Raw genomic sequence first — 22,818 nt, 5'->3', positions numbered from 1 at the left:
GGAGCTTCTGAAGGACGGAGCAGCCATCAGCTTTATAAAGTGGGATAGACTAAAAGACTTGTTTTCAACAAATCATCGTCGTCAGTAGATATTTACAGCCCGGTCTCATCTGTTCTACCTGCTTACAGAGTCAGAGTGCGTCCACACTGAGCCGACTGAAGAAGAAGACCTGCATCTATATCTACTGGCTCCTCGGGACAGAAGACGAACTGGACGAACGACTGAAGATAAAAAGTGTTTGACACGTGTCCAGGGAGAAGCTTCTCATCGCTATCTTGCGTGTTTTTGTGGATTTGATGCCATGAATTGTACAAAGGGGCTAAAAACAGACACTCAGCTGTTTGTTCACATTAAATATGGAGCAGCTCTGTGGACAAACACACAGCTTATCTCTGCCTCCTCTCACACTTCAACTCACCTGAACAAGCAGGTGAGACTGCATCAAAACAATGCTGTGTGGACAATGTTAGATATTAATGAGTTCTTCACTGAGGCTAAAGCTACATCAGTCCTCACTACTGTGTTTCAGGTTGCGAAGAAAAACATCCCCTGAGTATTTATTATTATGTATTTATGATCTTTTTTATTGCTCCATGTGTATATTGTTGTCTTGTGGCTGCAGTACCAGTGGTTAGCCCATCTCACCAGGGGACAATAAAGTTTATCATGACCTTGATGTTGAAATGCATCCATACTTTAGCAACTACATACACCGAGTGTGCACTGAGCCGGACCGTCTACTCTGCAGTAGATCAGTTTGCAACGAGCAGCTGCAAAGACAACAAGGTCAGTAACACTTTTATATCATTATCCATGTTGTTTTCACCTCTGGATTCTCTCCAAATTGATCTCTTTTTGTTGCAGAGATGCATTTTAAACAAAAACATGGTTGTGTGGATGCAGCAGAACCTTTATGTTGCTTCTTAATTAAATGACTTAGGCTTCATTGTGAATTTTTCTGGTGTGGTTGAAGGTTGAAGGACGATGGTAACTGCATTTTAAAGCATTAAAGTCATAGTGTGGGAACGTATTTCTTGCTCTTCTTGTGCTGCCAGAAGAACATGAGCTCAGCTTCAGGTTCACTACAGCTGCTTCGCTCTTATTTACTTACTCTGTTACAATGGATCAAGTTTGTCTGCCTCTTCATGTCTGCAGAATAACTGCAATAACATTTATACAGCTCACTTGGTTTCAATTCTTACAGAGGTCAAGTGGAGGTCAACCGATGTTCCTGGCTTTAAAAATGGAGCTTTTATGAAATGAAAGAGGTTTTGTCAAAACCCAAGTCGAGACAAGCCCAAGGCCGTATTTCACAAAGCTCCCTCCTTCCACTAAGTGTTTTTTTAATCTATTTTCTTTAGATTAAATTTTCCCTCAACAGGCCGGATGCCTCTGCATTTACCGAAAGCGACAGTGAGTTACGGCTGCTGAGAAGAGCAGTTTGGAAAGTTACAGTTTGGCTCTGCTTTCAGCCAGTTAGGATGCTATTGAGAGACTCGAGTAAGAGTCACAAATTCTGCGTGACAATATGTCAGTTTGGCAGTTGTATCCGAGTGAGAACAGGCCGCTGCCGCCTCCACCGCCGCAGCACTTACAAAAAATAGACGCGTACTGTAATGTGGAACTGGCCCCGGTCGCTGCAGACAGAAACGTTCGCATCTTCTCATAAGTGTAGCTGGGAAAATGCCACTGCGTGACACTGAGAAACCCTCTCATGCTCACAGCTGAGCGAGTGCTGAACCAAATCAGTCTGAACGGCGTAGAAAATGAAGAAATTAGTCTTGGCTGTGGAGCCGTCCAGCCTCTTGGCTCCACAGCTGAGCTGAATCCGCCGCCGCCGTTGCACAGCGCCGCCGAGCTCCTGTCGTCCCCCCCGGTTCCCAAACATAAATCCTGGACGTTTTCTGGCTCGGTGCACAACTCTGTAAACATACAGAGAGAGGAGGAGGAGGAGCGGGGGGAGGAGGAGCAGCAGGAGCCTCCAAATTGTTTCTCCGTGGCCACAGATGAGTTTGATGCTCGGCTCAGAGCTCTGGTCTGACGTATGGTCCCATCTCAGTAATTTAATTCATTAAGGAATAAGTGAACCCCCATCTGTGGAGACGACTCCCATGACAGCCATCTCACACACACGCACACACAGACACACACGTATAGCCTACACACACACACACACACATACACATGCTTATTTGCGTGTTCAATTCCACAAGTGTTTATCTTTCCCACAAACTGGCTCATTCACACACAGCAGAGTTACACATGTCTCATATGTGCGTGACACATTCAGACACGTCTCGTATATCAGAGTGAGTCACAATGACAAAAGCGTAGAATAAAGAAAGTCCATGACACCTGGTACTTAACTGTGCAGACACTGATATTAGGACGTCTAATTAAAACTGGACTGAAAACTGGTGTAATTCATTATATATATATTAATGTGCAGAATTTATGTATTCACCAAAATGTAAATCTTCATCCAACGAGTATAAAGGTAGATGTTTGTATTAAAGCTCCTTCAAAATAAAGGTAGATGTTTGTATTAAAGCTCCTTCAAAATAAAGGTAGATGTTTGTATTAAAGCTCCTTCAAAATAAAGGTTGATGTTTGTATTAAAGCTCCTTCAAAATAAAGGTAGATGTTTGTATTAAAGCTCCTTCAAAATAAAGGTTGATGTTTGTATTAAAGCTCCTTCAAAATAAAGGTAGCTGTTTGTGATAAAGCTCCATACAGTTTGACCCAAACATCTCTTGGACTCTTTCACCCTGGATTTTAATACTGTGCATCAACATCCTGTTTTAATAGGTGAGGGAACTTGAGCTGCTTCAATTTTTTTTTAATTTTTGTCATGTCATTTTTCGAGCTGTCAGGGGGAAACATAAATCGACATCAGGTGGAGAAGAAGACAGCTCGTAATCTGAATGGAGGAAACTCTGATGAGCTCCACAGACAACAGAGCACATGGTTTCAGTTTGAGCTTTTAATAATAATAATAATAAAGTGCAGTGACTGATGTTTGGATGTAGCTCATCCTCATCACTGCTAAGATCTCTCCTGACACGTTTCTGTCAGTATCTGTGAAGTATTTCTGTGTGACACGCAGCCTCATGCATCAGGGTTAAGATTTTTAAAAATACTGTTTCCAGTTTGTTACTGATAAATGAACCAGGGTGGGTAAACGCCTCTCTACACGGACTCAGGGAGGAAAAATCAAACTCAATTTAATTCCAGTGACGGCCGGCTAATTACACTTCACTTTACTGAGTCTTTTGGGTTTATTTATCTTCAGTCCTTTCCTGAGCTCTTTGTGATAATTACCAGTGGTAATGAGCAGGGATAATAAATAAAGACGGACGGACGTGTAGAGAGTTTCTGCGTGGACTGAGATGAACCGTTTTCGCAGCGTGGCGCGGCAGCTTCAGCGAACCGAAGCGAAAGAGGCAAACACACACCACCGGCAGCATTAAGAGGTGTTCATGCATCAGTCTCTCCGAGCTGCATATTTAATCTTAATTCCTCTCAGGCGAAGCTCCAGCGCATGAAGCGTTGAAGAGAGAAAGAAGAGAGGAGAGGAGAGGAGAGGAGAGGAAAAACCTTCACTTTGGCTCTCCTCCTGCTTTTACCTGCAGGTCGACACCGGCTTGTTTGATAGCTACGTGAGCTGTGGCCTTAGATGGTAACCTCTGCCGTAATCTGATTGTTTTTATACATACAGTACTGTGTAAAAGTAAAAATGCTGTTAAGTCAGAATGCTTATCCATCATGCAATACAGTACCATCAGTGAGGCGTCTGATTGGACCCAAATTTATTCACAACAACCCCAAACATTCAGACAGTGTCATTTAGAACTATCATCTGTCTGGGATTACATGTAGAGACAGAAGGATCTGAGGAGCTCCAAGATATTTGGGAAAAACCACCGGCCCAGGTCCTTCAAAAACTGTGTGCAGGTGTACCTACCTAGAAGAATTCTCTTTCAAATATTTTTATTAGAGCACATTGTAATATTGTTACATTATCTACATCATACTCATCCAAGAGTATAATGTATATCCATATAGAAATGTGTGCAGTTAGGACATACAGGTAATGTCCTCTTTTTGTTTTTTAGAACATATAACAAGGGCAAATGAAACCAAACTAGAAGAATTGATGCTGTTTTGAAGGCAAAGGGTTGTCACACCAAATGTTGATTTGATTTAGGATTCTCGTCTCTTTATTCACAGCATTTTGTTAATTGATGAAAAAAAAAAAAACAATTCCATCTTTGAAAGCATTCAGCTTTTTTTCCCCCACAACTGCCTAAAACCTTTGCACAGTACTGTATGTGGAGGCAGAAGTGGATTGAATCTGGATTAATGTGGACGTGATCGTCAGTGTAAACACATGGAGGCTGCAGATGCACAGAGCAGCAGGACACTGACACATGTGACAGCTGCAGATTTACAGTGACGGCCTGACGGAGCGCCATGATGCAAGTCCCCTGATGGGTTCATTTATAGCTGCTGTCACCGTGTGTGTGTGTGTGTGGTGGCCCTGCTGTGTTGCTTTGTATCTGCAGGTGTGTGTCTGCATCTGTACGAGTGAGCGTTCCCTCTTTTGTGGTGTCACATAAGAGGGTTAGGAGGTGCTGATGCTGTGTGTGTGTGTGTGTGTGTGTGTGTGTGTGTGTGTGTGTGCACGCCCTCTGTTGTTTTGTTCTATTGCAGCCCTGTAATTACCTTGAGTCAGATCTGCTTCTGTAACACAGGTGGGAGACACAGAATTTAATTACAGGGTGAGAGTGGTGCTGCAACCCACCTGCATGTGTGTGTATGTGTGTGTGTATAGCTGTGTGTGTGTGTATGTGTTTGTCCTTTTTGTGTGTACATGTATCATTGTGTGTTGCGTGTTTGTTTGTACAAGCCGTGTGCTTAAGTTATAAAATTGGTTTATGCAGTTATTACCATGTCTGCGGGTTTGACAGATGAACATGCATGCAGGTGTGTGTGTGTGTGAGCTAGAGAGAGATATATAATGATAGGGGGTGGGCGAGCGAGGCTGAGCGAGATTGAAAGAGACAGAGAGAGACAAAGGGAGGGAGGGGGAGAGAGGGGGGGTCTGACGGCGGAGCAGGTTGAACACCTGGTGCCTGATCAGAGGCAACATGACGGAGATTAAAACCACCACGAGGGGAATTTCTCTGCTGCTCGGCTCGGCCTCGTTCCTTTTTGGTCCTGATCAGACGTCGAGCTTCAAGGTGTGCTTCGTACTTCGTCCTTGTTGCTAAGCGACTCAAAAGTTTGACAACATCTCGGAGGCGATCTAATTACCTTTGGAGGGCTCAGTGATGTTTTCTCTGGATGTGTTGTGGTCACGTCTGTTGCTCGGGCCCCGGCAGCAGCAACATGTCGACATCAAACCGACGTCTGCTTCAGGTGTTTGCAAACTCCAACGGTAACTTTTCACCCAGATGACGACGACGACGATGATGATGATGATGATGATGATGATGATGATGAAGTGTGAAACAGCAGAAGTTCAGAAGCTCAGCCTGTTGCCGGGTTGACCCTGTTGCTAAGAGACAAACCCTCCAGCACCGAGCGGTTCATACACGGGGGCAAGTTACTGATTTTCCTGGTGCAGTAGCCAGTGTCCTTTAGTGAACCTGAACGGCTGCAACGCAAAACAGATGTGCGCTGGTGAAGTTAATGGCCTTCATCTCTGCAGTCGAGAGCAGAGCAGCTACAGCACAATGACGTGTCCCACTGCTGAAACCCAGGGGATAAACAACTGTCTGCAAGGGTCCAGGCTAACTCTGCAGTGAAGAGAGGAAACTAAAACCCCATTGAACTTTGGCATAAAGGGGACATATTACGGAAAAATCACTTTTTGAAGGCTCTTTAACATATATTTGGGTGTTTGTCTTGTCTTCTAGCACTCAAAATGTGAGAATTGACAAAAAACTGTAATTTTCAGGCTCCTAAGGTTAAAGGGATAGTTCAACATTCTGGCAAATTGGCCCATTGCCATAATCCCTATAGTCATAGCAGTAGGTTCGTTACCTTTAATTGTCGGTGCAAGCTATTTTTAGAACGGCGGAGCAGAGCCGCGAGCTGCTCAGAGCTAAGTTACGTTGGCTCATGGGTTTCCTTGGTTTCCCTCATCAAACTCATCAAATACACAATCCAACAACTCCAAAACGCTCTGGTGGACAAGTTGTGACCTGCACATTCATGGGCCAAATTGCCAAAATGTTGAACTATCCCTTTAAAATCCAGTTGTTTTCCAGTTGTCATTCAATTATGTAATTAGTTTTCGAATTTACATAATACCACCCCTACCTGTGAGTACCGGACCGGTAGAGGGGGCGCGATGAGCAGTGGCTGATTTGCATTTAAAGGGACAGGCACTGAAACCATCCATTCTGAACAGGGCTGTTTTGAGAGGATGAAAGGCTGTGATGTTTGATCCTTGGGGTATTTTGACCAAAGCATGTCACACCTGGGAGCTATTTTAATTTGTGAAAAAGGGGCACAATATGTCTCCTTTCAAACAAAACTCTTTTCTAGAATATCAATGCATGCAGCTAACTGTGGCACATGCAAAACGACGCATTAAGGGGCCGTGTCCACCAGACGCGCTTTCAGCACTGACAGCGCTCACAGCGCTGCTTTCCCAGCGCTTAGCGCTCTCTCTCCCCTCCTCGTTAGAATTCCGCTGTTGCTAAGTTACAAAACGAGTCCTCCGACACTAACGTGTTCCTGCCTTGTTTATGTAAACACTACAACGAGGGTCAGAAATACACAGCGTCAGCTTTTGACATGGACCCTGAGGTCGGTCTACCTTCAATACAAGTGTGGGTCATGATATAAACCGAGCCACGTCTCCGGTTGTGTTGCTGTCGGTCGCGTATGTCCCATTGGTCAGTGCAGGGAGAAGTGACAACGAGCGTGGCGCTGTTCTAAAAGTTGAGCAGATTTCAACTCGAAGCGCTCTGAGCGCCGCGACAAAAAGAAGCAAGCGCCGACGGCGTTTTACCGCCGAGGGCGCTGAGCGCTTTGAGCGCCCAACTCCATAGGGTTTGTATGGAAAGTTGACGCCCAGAGCGCTAAAAACGCGTCTGGTGGACACGGCCCCTAAAACAGACCACAACCTCTGATACACACAAACTCCTGTGTAAAATTCTCATCGACAGAACTTCTTAAGCGCAAAAACACTGACCTGAGGTCGAGAGAAAGAGGAAAAGCTGGTATCCTGAACCTTCTGCTGCAGCATCGAGCTGGAAAAAGAAAATCTGATTTGTTGAACTGAAAATACAAATAATTCAATTGAAAACACTTTATTTGTCCCTGAGCGACAACGTGCAGCAGAACAAATAAAACACTGCAGAGTAAAGTCAGAGCAGTTCAACAGGTTTTATAGCTTCACAAAACATAGTTCAACAATCACTTTGGTTTTATTACGAGCGTTAACATCCTTCAGTTGTTTCACTTTTAGTTTTATAATTCTTCACATTTCGCGTTTTCACGTCCATGTTCACTTTAATGTCCTGAGACATCCTGTTGCTACACTATGAGCTTCCTTGAATTAACTTTGTATCAGACTGAGTCACTGTTTATACAAGTTTTATCATGATACAATCTCAAATTGATTCAATGGACGGTGGTCAATATGAGAAGCTGACTCGACACAGTCACCTCCATTTATATCAAAACACCAAAAACAACTCAGATAGCATCAACCAGACATTTCAATAACAAACAATTTATTATTTTAAATACAAACCGGCCTCCTGTTCACTAAAGTGTCACAGTCTGATTTATAGTTTACAATTTTCACATTCACCTATTTAGTCTCAACAAAATATAAAATAAAAGGTGTGTCTCACAAATGATATGTATCCACTGTCATGTTTCACAAGTGCACAGATTCATTTTCAGGTCCTACAGAGCTTCTTCTTTTTATAAATACTCTGACTTACTCTGATCAGTGATAAACAGCTAAAATAAATCATGCATCACACAGATTCATCAATGAAACGCGTTGTAGTTGCTACATTTACACGACACAAACAAACAGCCTGAGCTCCGGTCTGTCTGAGCAGCTCATTTATTTCCACAGGACGATGTATTAGATTTAGTTTTGCATCTTGTTCCTGTGAGACCGGCGCTCTGAGCCAGGGACAGTCAACATTAGCTCCACTGTATCATAATATAGACACAGACATTTATATAAAGAAGATTATTGAATCTCTAAACATCCACATTTCACAGTCTGTAAAAACTTTTACTTTTCTCAGCCGGGGGATTTTAATGCACCAATTACTTTCATGCTCACTGTCTAAATCTGGACCAAACTGCTCCTGTTTTTTTCATCATCACCCACTTTGTTTTACCTTTCAAAGTCGTCTGACTCTCGGCCAAACAGACTCTGAGCTTCCTCCTCCTGCCTGCTGCATTATTGCCAACCTCATGGCCTGGAAACGCTGCCAGTCCACTGCGGCCCATTAGCTCTGCACTGGTCACAGGGAGGATTCACAGCCACAAACAAAGCACAAAGCCCAGGTGCTGCTGAATACCAATAATGAAGTTTTGATAGTTTTTTTTTTTACGGAGACACAAAAGGGCACAGGAAAGTTTTACCTCATTTATTTTCCTCTCAGCTGTGTGAGGGAACAGGCTGCTTAACGGAAACACAACAACAGTTTTTCTAATCTGACAACTTTCCAGTCCCGACACACTAACAGATTTAGTGCAGACACTCTCGCTCTGAAAACAGACAGACTCCCATGTTTTCAGACGTGTTGGCAGCGCGAGCGTCGGCGTCGTAACATTTATGGGATTAGCTCATTCTTGTCTCAGACGACAGATCCACGGTTATCAGCTTCAACTCTTTAATACGACTGAAGCTCCTGCAAAGTGTCCAGATCTGGAAGCGTTTAACACCAGGCTTAGTGGCCTCTGATGATAATGAACGTTGATAATAAACCCCAGATGATTTATTTACACTGTGTTTTTATACTGTAGCAAACACAGCAGGGCTGTGATTAAAAACGGTTCAATGTGGTAGAAAAGGACTGGATCACTGTCTCAGAGCGTCTAATGATCAAACAGGAAACGCGTCGATCTGACAACGAGGACGTTAATAAAACGCTCCAGAGACTACAAAGTGGATTCTGTAGTGTTTTTTTTTCTTATTTGATCAGATAAATTGGCTTTAGAAAATAAATAATATCAACACATTATTATATGAAGGCTGGTGGAGGTGTATGTGTGATGGTTGGAGTGTACTGTAGATAGAAGAGCCAAGAAACTGCAGAACAGAAATATATTTAAAAAAATTTGAACACATATCAAGGTCCAGACCATCTTTATTTGTCTCTCTATATTATATTTCCTGTTATCTTTTCTAATTACAACCAGAAGCTACCATTAAAGATAAAGAACAATAATTTAGCTAAATGTTGTTTCATGTACCATGTAACATGTACATCTACAAATAACAAAACAATCATGAAAATATGAAAAACAATCTGCTTTTTAAAGGGATAGTTCAACATTTTGGCATAGTCATAGCAGTAGGTTCGGTACCTTTAATTGTTGGTGCAAGCTATTTTTAGAACGGCGGAGCAGAGCCATGAGTTGCTCAGAGCTACGCTACGGAGGCTCATGGGATTTCTTGATTTCCCTCATCAAATACACAATCCAACAACCCTAAAACGCTCTGGTGGACAAGTTGTGACCTGCACATTCACCACGCCACGAGATAATAACGGGACGTTACGAGATGGATGAGATATTTTTGAGGTAAATTTATGCGAAACCGCTCATGCGCATCCCCGTCAGGAGCAGTTTTTTGGCAAGCAGTCTCTGAATTTACCTCGAAAACACAGCGGTTCTAAAAATAGCTTACACCAACAATTAAAGTTAACGAACCTACTCTTAAACTATAGGGATTATGGCAACGGGCCAATTTGCAAAAATGTTCAACTATCCCTTTAAGAATGTAGACTTTGTTTTTGTTGCTCAGACACAATCAACCAACTTAAGATGGATATTTTGATTGTTTTCTTATGAACAATTAATCAGTAGGTCTAAACAATTATTTACAGTGGGAATATCCTACAAGTACAGTGTGTACAGTTACTCTATAAATCTTTCTAGCTCTCCTTTTCACTTCTTAAATCAAACCTAAAATCCTGCTTAGTGCTCACACTGACTCCACCTGTGCTGCTACTCTGTATTCAACTGTATTTAAATCAGTTTCATCCTCATGATCCCAGTGTTAAACACATGGAAGTTCATCTCTGGCTCATCGAGCTGCAGCGCGACTGCCCAGAGTCGCTCAGACTGGCCATCCATTCTCCCAACTCCCCCTCCTCCTCCCCCCTTCCTCCCCCCTCCATCTCCCCACTGCCCTGCTCTCTCCTCCATCACTCATGGCCAATGCTGTCAGCGGCGCCCTTGAGGACAAAGGTTAGAAAACCTCAGCGCCGCGCAGCTGCGAGTGTCTGCGCTCGCTCTGCTTGTCCACAAAGTGCCGTATTGTGTTATTTGATCAACATCTTTGTTGCTAAGCGATTACTGCTGTTTCTGCGCCACGTTTCCATGAGGTCATGGTGTTGCGGTTGAAACATATGCAATGTGTTTGCCCTTGGATCTGAATGCTGCTGTGTCTATCAGTGCTAATGCTAACGACCCCGGGCCTCTGTCTGTCATCCTGCTGGAGACACACTGGAGGGAACACGGTGATAAAATATTAAGTATGAAGTATAAATCTAACATTAAGGGACATGTTTTATATTCTGTTAAGTTTTAAAGACGAGTAACATGATCCCCCGGGGTAAGATAATGTTTTTAAAGTACCAACATTTCCATCCAGAGCTGCCAAACACAGATTGTCCCATTAGTTGTAGGTTGATTCTGTTATTAACTAAGCTGTTGTAAAATCAATAACTAATAGATCACCTGCAGACCAACTCCATGCATGAACGCTGCAGCACTGGTGACATGATTATTCATGTAATGAGAAGCTCTGATTATTTTTCATTATTGATTCACATGTCCAGAATTGTCAGGATTAATTGCTCAGTCGATGAAATGTCAGATTTCAAGGTCACATCCTCAGGTGTTTCGTCACATCTGTGCAGAATTTCAAACTCCGACTGTTAACACAGACAGAAAACTACGGTGGCCCCGAGAGCTCAAAATAATGCATCTTAAGAAAACAAAGACAGATTAACTCACTGGTGTTTCCAGGGACACAAAAAAGTGTTGGACTGTGGGGTCGGCTTTTGTTCATTCCCTTACCCTAACACTCAATAAAATAAAAATTGGTTTGTTATAACGTCAATATTACATAGCTTAGCATTAGTCTTTAGTCAGAAAGCACTTCTGTTTTTGCAGCACGTGTTCAGACAATTGGTGTTTTCTGAAGTTGTACTGAGCCTTCAGGGCCACCGTAGAAAACACATCCTCACACTGACTGGAGAAGCTGAAACAATGAATGAAAAATAAACACTGTCTAATTGTTTTGACTGTCATCAACTGTAATCAATGTATAAATTAGTTGTTGTACGTCCACACTGATTGTTAGCGCAAACATGTCATGATGTGATGTGTCTAGTTTGAGCTGGATGGCACACATGGATGCACACACACACACACACAGATTTATGTGTGTGTGTGTGCACAAATGCTCACACCAGGTCTATTTGTTCTGTGTGTTCAGTCCTAATCGTCTCACGCACACAGACACACTCAAGGACAAAAGCCTGCACGTCAGCTGTCTGCCCGGTTAGTCTCACACGAGAGAGGAACAAGAAGTGGGAGTCTCCTTCTGTTTGGGCTTCCTGTCTCTGTCAGTCTGTCTTTACCTCCCCCTCTCCCTCTCTCTCTCCCTCTCCCTCCGTCCATCTCTCCATCCTCTGCAGCTGCACATCCAGCTCCATTAGCTGCCTGTTTCCCTCTTGGTAGATAAATCACTCATCCCCCGGGCGGCCGGCCGCTCTGCAGCGCCGCTCACTGCTGCTGCTGCTGCTGCTGCTGCAGATTCCCAGTCTGCGTGGGAACGCTGCGTTATGAGCCACGTCCACATGACCTTGTTTTGACACTGCGGTGAATGCATCGGTTGTTTTGACTCTGCGGCGAGCCTCATCGCTCCACCTTCCACTTTGTGCTCGGTTTGTTTTCCAGACAATGACCACGGAGGCTGGAGCACGCCACCAAACAGGATGCTTGCTGGCCCCCGCTGTGTCATCAATTAATGATCAGGGCTTCTTCTACCTGAGTGTGGAGGGAGCGAGGGAGGGAGCGAGGGAGGGAGGGAGGGAGGGAAGGAGGAAGGGAGGGAGGGGGGGGAGTATGAGGCAAATCAGATTGTTTACAACACACCAGTGTCAGCGGTTTAGAGCTCCGGTTATAACTCACCTCTGTTGACAGCATCAGGACTGAGCTTTTACTTCTGACCCTGAAGTGACACAAATTTGACCGCAGACCTCACCTGATACTGTTTTGGATTTTTGTTTCATTAGCACTTATGTTACTGTGTTATTTATGGAGGTAATTATAATCTATAATCTCACCAGGAGCCTCCTCAACGACCCCTACAGACCCCACTCTGAGAACAACTGGTGTAGGTTACAGTTAACCCTTATTCAGCCAGAGTCAAACACAGAGTCAGGCTGAATTTCTCCTTTGCAGGGCGTCACACAGACGGGAGCGATGTCTGACGTGTCTCAAATGCTGGTTGTTCAACATCAGGTTCTTGCATAGTTGAAGCAGAATCACAAGTTAAAGAACACTTCCAGGCAAATTCAACCTGGGGCTCTAGTTTCCTAATATTTTAGGTCTAAATTAAAAGAATGAATCTGAAGATTTTCATTTTAATGTCTCCTGTTATACAGTACTGTAGTTCTGTCTGTCCCTGCATCGCCACAGCAGCGTATAATGGTAGCGGACGGATCTTAGGCTGTTTACATGCCACAAAACCACAATTGTTTTTCACAGATGACGTCAGATGGCTTCAAACATACACCGATGGGTTTGTTTACTTCAAGAAAGCTGACATGTCTGTAAACGGAGCTGTAATACAAATTCAGGTTGTACATTTCAGGGAATAACTAATTGTTCTTAGCTTTTGTTAAATATAACTTTCTTTGCCCAATAAATTAAAAGCATATTGGAACTAGCAATGTCTCATTTCTTGCAGTGCCAGAATCTCACCTACTTTTAACCTCAGACTGTCACAATGATGTATCAAATGTCAGACTGCCTCATTCTTTCAGTTCTAACCTGAATATACAAGCCATTTTTGATTTTCCCAACGATCAACATGTACCGAACCGAACCGAAATCCATGACCACAAAACCGTGAACTGAACCGAACCGTGGATTTTGTGGACCGTTCCACCCCCAAATCTTTTAGACTTAAAATATTAGAAAACTATAGTCCCAGGTTGAATTTGCCTGGAATTGTCCTCTAATTCCCGGCTGTGCAAACTGTCAAAGACAACGTCAGAAAACTTTTAACTGGTTGGTGAATCTCTGGCAACCGCTGCTGCCTTTTCAATGTTTCCTCCTCCTCCTCCTCTTGGACGATTCATATGTCCCTGAGATAAGATCAGGAGTCCCGGTTCTCCGGCTCGGAAACATTCAGACCCTGAATCCCGGCTTGTCACCACCTCCGCGCTACTGAGTCGTGTTGATCCTGTCGGCCTGTGGGAGATCCAGCTCCGGCTCAGGGGCAGAGATGACACCCGACATCTGGGAAAGATAAAGCCTGAGGGCCGGATCATGTCTGCTTGGCAGTTCTGACTGGCCCATTAGTGGAGCTGAATGTCTGTGTTATGGAGCTGGGATCGGTTCAACGTCTGCCCGGGGCGCTCATAAAGAACAGTGATGTGTAATTACTCAAGACTAAATATTATTTTATTCATATTCCTCAGTTGTGCTGCCAAAGCTACACCACGTCTGAGCTCTTTACACTTCACCATAGGTCCTGGTTTAGATTTGAAACCATGTTTATTATGTGTTTCAGTTATTTTACCAACTGGTCCGTCAGTCATGTCGCCTTTAAAGTGTCAATTTATGGTGAGCAAAGTCTTCAAATGTGAGACATCCAAACCACAGAAAAGTTCAAGATACAATGATAGTTAAGTATCAGCATTTACAAAACAGTCGCCATAGGTAGATACTAATTAGTTTGTAGTTTATAAATACAGTTTTAAATGTTCAACTCAATAATATACGTATAAGATTAATACACTCATTGTTTGTGTAAGTGCAGCATAAATGTTCATCTTAAAGTTGATTAATCATTTATTGCTCTTACTGATCACTGACAGCTCCTAAATAACTGGCTTTTAATTGATATAATACTTGATTTATTACATACATTATAGATCAGTCAGATTTTAACAGGTGGTTTTTAATTACAAACTAGTTTGTATCTGTGGAGGAAGAATGCTTTGTAAATGATGAATTAAATATTTATGAAAGTTTAACCAACGCTTAATAGTAAAGTGTTAGCAATTAGTTCAACAATCAATTACTTATTTAATTTTATGTTGAGCAGCTGATCAAATAACATAATAGTTGTTAAAGTTTTACTGTTTCAAGCTGCTAACTTCTTGCTGGTTCCAGATGTGTTTTTACAGGAGTCGGTGGAGACCAAACCCAGAGCTAAAAGGAGAGACAGTGGTGGACGTAGAGTCATCAGATGGAGACAAACATGAGTCCAAATGAGTCATAACAAAGACAAAATATCCTCATGATGCCACAAACTGTCAGTGGTTTTCAGAAAACAACGTCCTCCTCATCATAAATCACTCAGGTCTCGTATTGATTCGACTGTAAACAACAATATTTGCATCCAAACAACAAACAACAAGGTCGTGTTGATGGTGGATCTTCACAAAATGGAGGGAAATTACACTACGAGATGAGACTAAGCCCCGCCCACTCTCCACTCTGCAGGTGCTCAGCAGGCCTCGCTGTGGGGGGCAACACACCGCCCCCCTCCTGTGCCCCATTTCAAACCTTCTTATTGCACCATTAAAATCTCGTGTGGTGGAGGAATACGAGTTTATTACACCGCCACCCTGCCAGGAGCAGCAGATGAGGACGTCGTGCAGGAGGAGGAAGACGAGGAGGAAGAGGAGAGCATGTGGAGGAGAGTGTGATGGAGGAGGACGAGGAGGAGGAGGAGGTGTGGAAAGTGCGTGGAAAGCCAATTACACAAAAAGGTGCTACATGCAGAGCTTTTATAATGTCAATAAGATTTTAAAAAAATAAATTAGAGCTGCGTCTGGTCACAAGCTGAAGAGAGTGGGAGCCGTGAGGATTCATCAAAGAGAATTCCTCTGACTCAGATGCTTCAATTCGGATACATTTTAAAAAGAGTGAGGAGCCAAAAACCAAGACTGAAATTTAGAAGAACCGACGTATTTGCGGAGCAGAATTACATATATATTTTTTGCCAATTAACTATATTTGCACCGTCTTTTAAGTTGGTTTTTGATGCTGTGTTAATGTGCCAACATTTACTAATTAGCAGAGCCGAGGCTGATGGGAATGTCATTGAGTTTTCAGGTATTTCAGGTAATGTTTCATCATCTCTGTGTAAACTCTCGCTCTCTATTGTGGGGATGAAGGTGAAAACTTAACGCCTGAATGGAAATGAGGTCTGTTTTTTTTTTTTTAATTCTGATTGGAGCGGGCGGCGGCGGCAGCGTCTTGATTCGCGTAATCGCAGGTCGTGTTTGTTCACCCCCTCGTTTCGGCGACGCCACTCATCCTAATGAGCGCACTAGACTCCCAGCTGCCTCTGTTTGGGTTCACATTATTTACCGAGCAATTAGTCATGAAGCTCGAGCTCTGAGTGGAATATGATTGTACAAAGTGATGGAGCAACTCCCTCCTCACTAACAGCAAGCTGCACACACACACACACACACACACACATGCACACACACACAAAAACTACACGTTATCATTTATCTGTGAGCAGACTTTACATTCAGGGCACAAACCCACAGCAGTTTACAGTCGATGTGCTAAATAGTCTTGTTATCTTGTGCAATGAAGCCAAGAAGTGAAAGGACTTTTGTTTCCTTCACAGCTGCAGATGCACTGAATGTATTTGTTTAAATCCACCCCCACCCCCCAAAAATAAAAAAAAACTCCCATCCGTTCACTTATTACTTTTAATTGTTCATTAATTACTCTTGTTGCTTTTTCTTTTACAACGGAAATCAAATGAATCAGTAAATAATTCAATCAAAAAGGAGTTGTTCTGTGTTTCCTACCAGCTACACCTAAATAATCACAGTAATTAAAAGCCAACAATTAACAATCAAATGCTTGATCAACTTTGTGTTAGCGCAGGCTTTTCTGTGTTATCTTGTTTATTCTTCTTGCAGCGAGTGGTGCATGTGTTAAAATAAGTTTTAATTGATCAGATTTGATCACATGTCAGGAATATTGTTCATCCCGTTTGCCACTGATCAAACCGACTCCGCCTGCTTCTGATGCAGAGATCGGATCAGTTTCATTACAGGTACGGTTATTAAACCGCGGCTCGGCCCCATCGGTGGAGACCGTGCCTGGTTGACATCATTTTGATCTCTTCCCAGGGAGCTCCCTGATTGGCTGGCGGTCCCGTGGAGAGAGGGCTTCTCATTACAGGCTGTTGTTTTGATATCTCCCTCCTCCAGACCTGCACTCAGCACTTTCCGCTCAGTTAATTGACGACGGCGTCTGCAGCTCGCACAGAAACGATGCTGAGACCTGCTCACCCTGTTAACAAACACTCTGCTGCAGACTGTACGCACACAAACTGTACCTGCGGACTGTCAGTAGATGTAAAAACACGGCGAGTCTGGATTTATTCATAACAGAGAGGGAATAAGAGCAAGACCAAAGAGAAGAGAAAATACCTGTGTAAACATTATCAGCAGTTATTCAGCTAAAAGAAAAAACACCTACTGAGTGTTTCATCTAATATCACTACCAGAGATGGGTGGGTCCATCCAAAAAATATTTCAGATTACAGTCTTTCATCTTATTGAATCATAACAAATCCACTATTTGTGTCCAGTAGCCAGAAAACAAACATGTAAAGAATAAAGTACCGGTATACTACAATTCCCAACACCTGTACCCTGTTGTATAAGGTTACTACAGGTCAGAAGGCAGCTAATGGTCCTGACACACTTTAATTAACCATCAGTGACGTGTTTGTTTTACATCTCAAGTCAAAACAGATTAAGCCTCAAAAAGGTCAAAGGTCACAGCAGTCAAGCCCTAATCATTATGACGACAGATCCAAGGCCAAGTCCCATTCCCCATTAGTACCTCTTCGCCCAACAGTGGCAAAGGGCAGGGGTATGAGACACCACCACTACACTGTAATACATCATCATCTGCATCATAATACATTGACTTCAGTTGAATGGTTACTTTTTTTTTTAAAGGTTTGGCTCATCTGCTACGTCAAATGTGAAAATGCAAATCAAAATGTAATGTTAGCAAAACTCAACAAACAAGTGATTTTTTTGAAAACTATGAAGAACAGGCTCCTACTGTATGGACATACAAAGTTGCAATTAACACAAGATAGTTGTTTTAATTAAAAAATGTGTAATTGGTGCACTAGAAAACTTTTTTATTGACTTTTACTTTCAGTTTTTTTTTTAAATTCTTTGTTTTTTCACTGCAAATGAAGGTCAATAAAGTTACCATATATGAAGGTTAGTTACTATATATAAGTTTCACCCACTGAAGGTAAAAATCACACAAGACACTAAAGGAACATTTATAAAAAACATACTACACTGTTACTGCTGCAGATTTATATTTTAATAAAGAGCAAGTTTGTTTTTTGATAGTTACAGCAGCTTAGACAGTTCCCCTGTCTTTCCACTTTCTGGTTTTCTTCACAAACACATTTCAGTCATTTTAAGCTCAGTGACTGAACAACACATCTGGATTTGATCCACAGATTCACATAACCACAGGTATATCATATCGGAGCCAAACAAACTTGTATCTCATGTGAGTGAGGCTTCAGTGACATCGACCTGCAGCTCCAGGTCGAGTTGTACCAGGTCACTGAGCACTTTTATGGAAAAAAAGGGGCAAGTAACTATCCTGATTACCAGTGTCAACCTAAACCTACTTTCAGAGGTGGATTATCCTAATTAATATAGTGTCAAACTGCATGTGTGTGCACAAGTATGAGGGATTTACAGTGTAATCTCCCCCTTTTGCACAATCAACACCGTGGTGTGATTCGTCCATGTGCGTAATGCAGCAGAGTTAACTCCTGCAGAGGAACGTTCGAGATCTGTTGTTCAGAGAAAAATAGACTTAAACAATTACCTTGGTCGGCCATGTTTTGTCTGTCTTCCTCTCATGTTCTCCCTGCAGTCATGAATATTCAGAGAAGATATTTATGGCTGCTAATGAGTATTCTGCACAAAGTCTGCTCTGCAAATGAGGCGAGCGGGGGGAATTGGATAGCCACTAGGTGCCTCTCTCAAGGCAACAACAGGAGAGGAAAATCAACTCTCTCTGCTTTTGAAAGGGTAATTTGATTTCATTATTATTATTGTGGTTTATAAGCATGCGCCGCAAGAGGAGAAACTGGATCATCTCACAATAAAACATCTGCCGGATGCCTTTTAAACTGTGTCGGTCAATGACGGAGAAGTTGCCAAACAGATTTCATGTTGGAGATAAAGCTGCTTAGAGAGAGTATTGATAGCAGAGCAGAGCAGACACAATAATCTATAAACAGTTTGATTCTCCCGCACAAGCGATTTCATAAATTTGTAGATGTGGACGTTTTCTCAAGGACGTTCAGATCTCGACTCTTCTCGCTGCTCTCAGGAGCAAATTAATCCCTCCACGCCAACCAAAAATGAAATCTATTTTTAGTGGTTCATTAAAGCCACTTCTATGCTGAGTCCCACACCAACGTTCAGATTGGAGTAATTGGCCGTCTGTGTGTTTGTGTCTGTGTGTGTGTGTGTGTGTGTGTGTGTGTGTGTGTGTGTAGTGGAGATGGGTGGGTCATGTTCCACTCACGATTGAATTTGAATGTTTGCTTTTTGAAAATGCAACTCCTGCATCGCTAATGAGGATTTGTGGCGTTAATCAAAAGACGCTGCCGAGGGTGCCAATCAACATGATTACAGAGAGTAGGCTGGTTTAGATCACCGCAGCAAAGGATGCTGGGAACTGGGTACACAGTGGTTTATGAGGGTCTTTTTACAAGACAGAGGGAGAATGAATAAAGTGATGAGAGAGACAGGTACGTAATGATACAGCAGGTCTTTACAGGTTGTTTACAGGCTGTTATGTTGCCGTAACGACAGGTGATTGGGTTTTGTGATTGCACAGTTTCTGTATTAAGTCTCCTCAGTTATTAAGATATAATTAAAGGAATAGTTCACCAAAAAATGAAATTCAGTCATTATTGACTCACCCTCATGCTGATAAATAATCCAGAGTTTTTTATTCCTCAAAGTGCATCTGGAGACCCGGGAGGGGGGTTGTCCAATGAAATCCTTATATGAGAGTCAATAGCACCTGACACAAAAAGGTCCATAAAACTACACAAAAATTGTAATTCCTGTATTGAATTGCTTGATTGCCTGGGGCGCACTCGCGTGAACGTGAGATACATTCAATACAGGACTGTTTAGGCTGTAAAAATGTCCTAAATTACGTCGTTTTGAGTAAACTCTGGACTATATCCCTTCAGGACACTTGGATTGCAGCGGACGAGCGGTGTGGAGGAATATTACAAGGTCTTTGTGTAGTTTTATAGACTTTTTTGTGTCCAGCACTATTGACTCTCATAAAAGGATTTCTGGGACTACCAACTCCCCTCCCGGTTCTCCAGATGCACTGAGGAATAAAAAACTACTCCGGAGTATTCATCAGCATGAGCGTGAGTCAATAATGACTGAATTTCATTTTTTGGTGAACTATTCCTTTAAATTTGTAGCAGTAACGCCCAGAACATAGCGCAACAGGGGGCCACATAATATCAACAAAAACCAAGAACTAAATCTAGACAAACATTTCAGTGGGATCCTACCAGACAACTGGAGACGAAGCTCAGCAACAACTGGATGAATTTGTGTGGAATCGGGTCCAGATGTTCACGGTCCCCAGAGGATGATGAATCCTTGGCACGATCCTGATCCCCTGGCACCAAAAAGGTCAGCATTATTTCCATGTATCAATGAGTAAATGGTAGAAAAGGACTTGTTTTTTTTTTACAGTGACATGTGCAGTAAAACAACCCAACAATGATCGGAGGCTGACATCAAACTTCAACCAAAGTGTCGTCTCATACAGTACGACCAACCCATGTGAGTGTTTCCTGAAATAGCAGCACCCATAATGGACTCTGGTTATCATGGTTACCATAATAAACATGTGACTGTACCAGTGTACCAATCAACGCAAATATAAAGGTTGTGGCTTCATCAGGTTTAGGACCAAAACTACTTATTATGGTGAGAGGAAGATCATGATTTCACTCAACACTCCTGCGTAAACAAAGCTATAAACACTGGTTTCAAGTGGGAATTTCTGTTTTTTGCAATCTATATGTGATCAATGTGTAGTTAGACCGACTTACACCAAACTTTGCTACCTCCAAAAGTTAGCTAATACATGAGACAAACTCTACATACTGTAGTACATAAGTAAGCGTGACTATATTCGATTAGCATAATGACCTGTTATCTCTCCCGGTTTCTCCTTTTCCCTTTTGTTTTCATTTACCGTCACATTCCTTACATTACATGTATAAAATGCCCTTTCAAAATAAACCTCAGTTCACACCAGATATTACAAAATGAGATAATAACCTAACAAACTACAAATGCAAGCTTTACACATTAACCACAACGTGAGTGTCATTCACAGCTACAACTGTTATGATTTTTTAATTTCATTGATACTGGAACCAGTGTGGTAAATGTGGAAAATATACAGTTGAGGTTTTCCAGAGTGAGAGTTTTATAAATAAAAGTTGTTGTTTTTTTAAAAAAAGAAACCAATCTCATCCAAATTATCCAGACATATTCTCCGGCGCTCACTGGGAGGTGCCTCTGCGTGACTCATGCTGGATTTTTGTTTATTCATAGACTTTTGAATTGAGCTTTGAATGCTGAGCCGCAGAAAACTAATTTTATTTCACTGAGGAAATAAACCCTGGATTTAGGTTTAGCATATCTCCATATACACAAAAAAAAAGGATGGTGGAGGAGAGGAAAGGGAAACTATTGTGCCTGAGAGATGCAGAAACCTCCAGAGGATTAAAAAACATCTCACTCCAAAAAGAGACAGAAGATGAGACAGACTCAGGTGAAAAGGGGAAAGAAACCCAATTAAATTAAGTTTGTTGCTGACTGTCAGTTCGTGATGAAGTGTGTGTTTATACTTGAGCAGAAAAATTCAAACTCATCCTCCTTTCGTGCTCAGAACCGGTCCGGTGGTTTTCTTCACCATCTCCTCCTCCATGTTTTTGGTATCATGGTGGTTGGAGGGGAGCGGCGGCTCTGCAGGCATCTGCTCGTTTTGTTAGGAACTGTGTGTAAGTAAACACTTTCTGCTCGCGACCATCTGTCCAAGCTCAGATCTGCATGAGAGCTGGCAGACTTGGCTGGAAGAGATAGTGAGGGAGGGAAAGAGAGAGAGAGGGAGATGGAGGGAGGGAAGAAAGGAAGGAGAAGTGATGAAAGGGAAGTGGAAACATGGAGGATGGAGGGAGGGGAAACAGTGATTTGTGTTCGTGTAGAGATTAAATAACAGGATGTTTTGTGATCACTACTGAAGATTTTCCAATTTCTCTTTGATGTTCAACCCAAAAAACAATCATCCGATATGTGGATGGACAAAGTACAAAAAGGGTGGGGAAAAAATAAAAAAAATATTTCTACCTGATTGTACCAAAAGAAAATGTGTTTTTAGCTACAAAAACAACATGACTGTAAATAAGTGTTGGCTTTATTTGGAATAATTGCACTGCTTTATCTCAAATAGTTTGTTGGCACAACATCTTCTCAACCACTGCACTTCCATATTCCTGCACATTAACCACACATCCGCTGTTAGGAGGCTTTAAGTTACAGCCAGCTGCAGTTTCAGTGTCAGGGTCAGTTTTATTAGATTTTGTCAGTATTTATAGTACGTCCTGTCTATTTCTCTCTTTTCCAACCCAACCAGTTGAGGCAGATGTCTGTCTATCTTGAGTCTGGTTCTACTCAAGGTTTCTGCCTCTTAACAGAAAGCATTTCCTCACCACTGTTTCCATGTTTGCTGCTCTTGGTGGGAACTGTTTGGTTTCTGTAAATACTATTCTGAAATAGTGTCCTAAAAAGTGCCGTGAGATAACCTGTTTTGAGTTGGTGCTGTTTAAATAAAACTTAAATGACTTGACTTGACTTAAAGCCGTGAAAATATTCAAAATATAATGGACGTTGTTGATGTCTTCATCCAATCTACAGCAGGTAGAACACCGACCACACACAGACTCATTTCTACCGACCCTGTCACTTTAAATACAAAGTCAGGATGTGGTTATTCCAGTTTAATATGAGGCCTGAAACCTGCTTCGCTCTGTCCGAAGTTCAAATCTACCATCATCACTTCTAAAACTCATTAACATGAGGTTAAAGGAAAAAAAAGAAAGAAGAAGAAGAAGCAGGAGAAATGAAATTTTAGATCATTTTCCAGAATCTAATTTGTGAATACATTATCTCTTCATTAAACTTTCTGTTGGATCTGGACTCTGAATGTCAAAACGACTTA

At 42.2% G+C, this 22,818-nt stretch overlaps 1 long non-coding RNA gene across 1 annotated transcript in view; it reads right to left on the bottom strand.

Annotated features, from left to right (window-relative positions):
* Positions 1-596: 596 nt before the first annotated feature.
* LOC146963335 (uncharacterized) overlaps positions 597-22,818 on the bottom strand; it is a 33,225-nt gene continuing 11,003 nt past the window's right edge. Inside the window, exons 3-4 of the long non-coding RNA XR_015034796.1 lie at positions 20,093-20,202; positions 597-770 (exon numbers count right to left, since the gene is read on the bottom strand). This is a non-coding gene — a long non-coding RNA (uncharacterized LOC146963335). The remainder of the gene's footprint in view (positions 771-20,092; positions 20,203-22,818) is intronic.

Source organism: Trachurus japonicus, chromosome 22, assembly GCF_045865225.1.
Source record: "Trachurus japonicus isolate A0001 chromosome 22, Traja_1.0".
In the NCBI taxonomy this organism is placed as follows: domain Eukaryota; kingdom Metazoa; phylum Chordata; class Actinopteri; order Carangiformes; family Carangidae; genus Trachurus; species Trachurus japonicus.
This window is presented reverse-complemented; position numbering and strand designations above follow the sequence as displayed.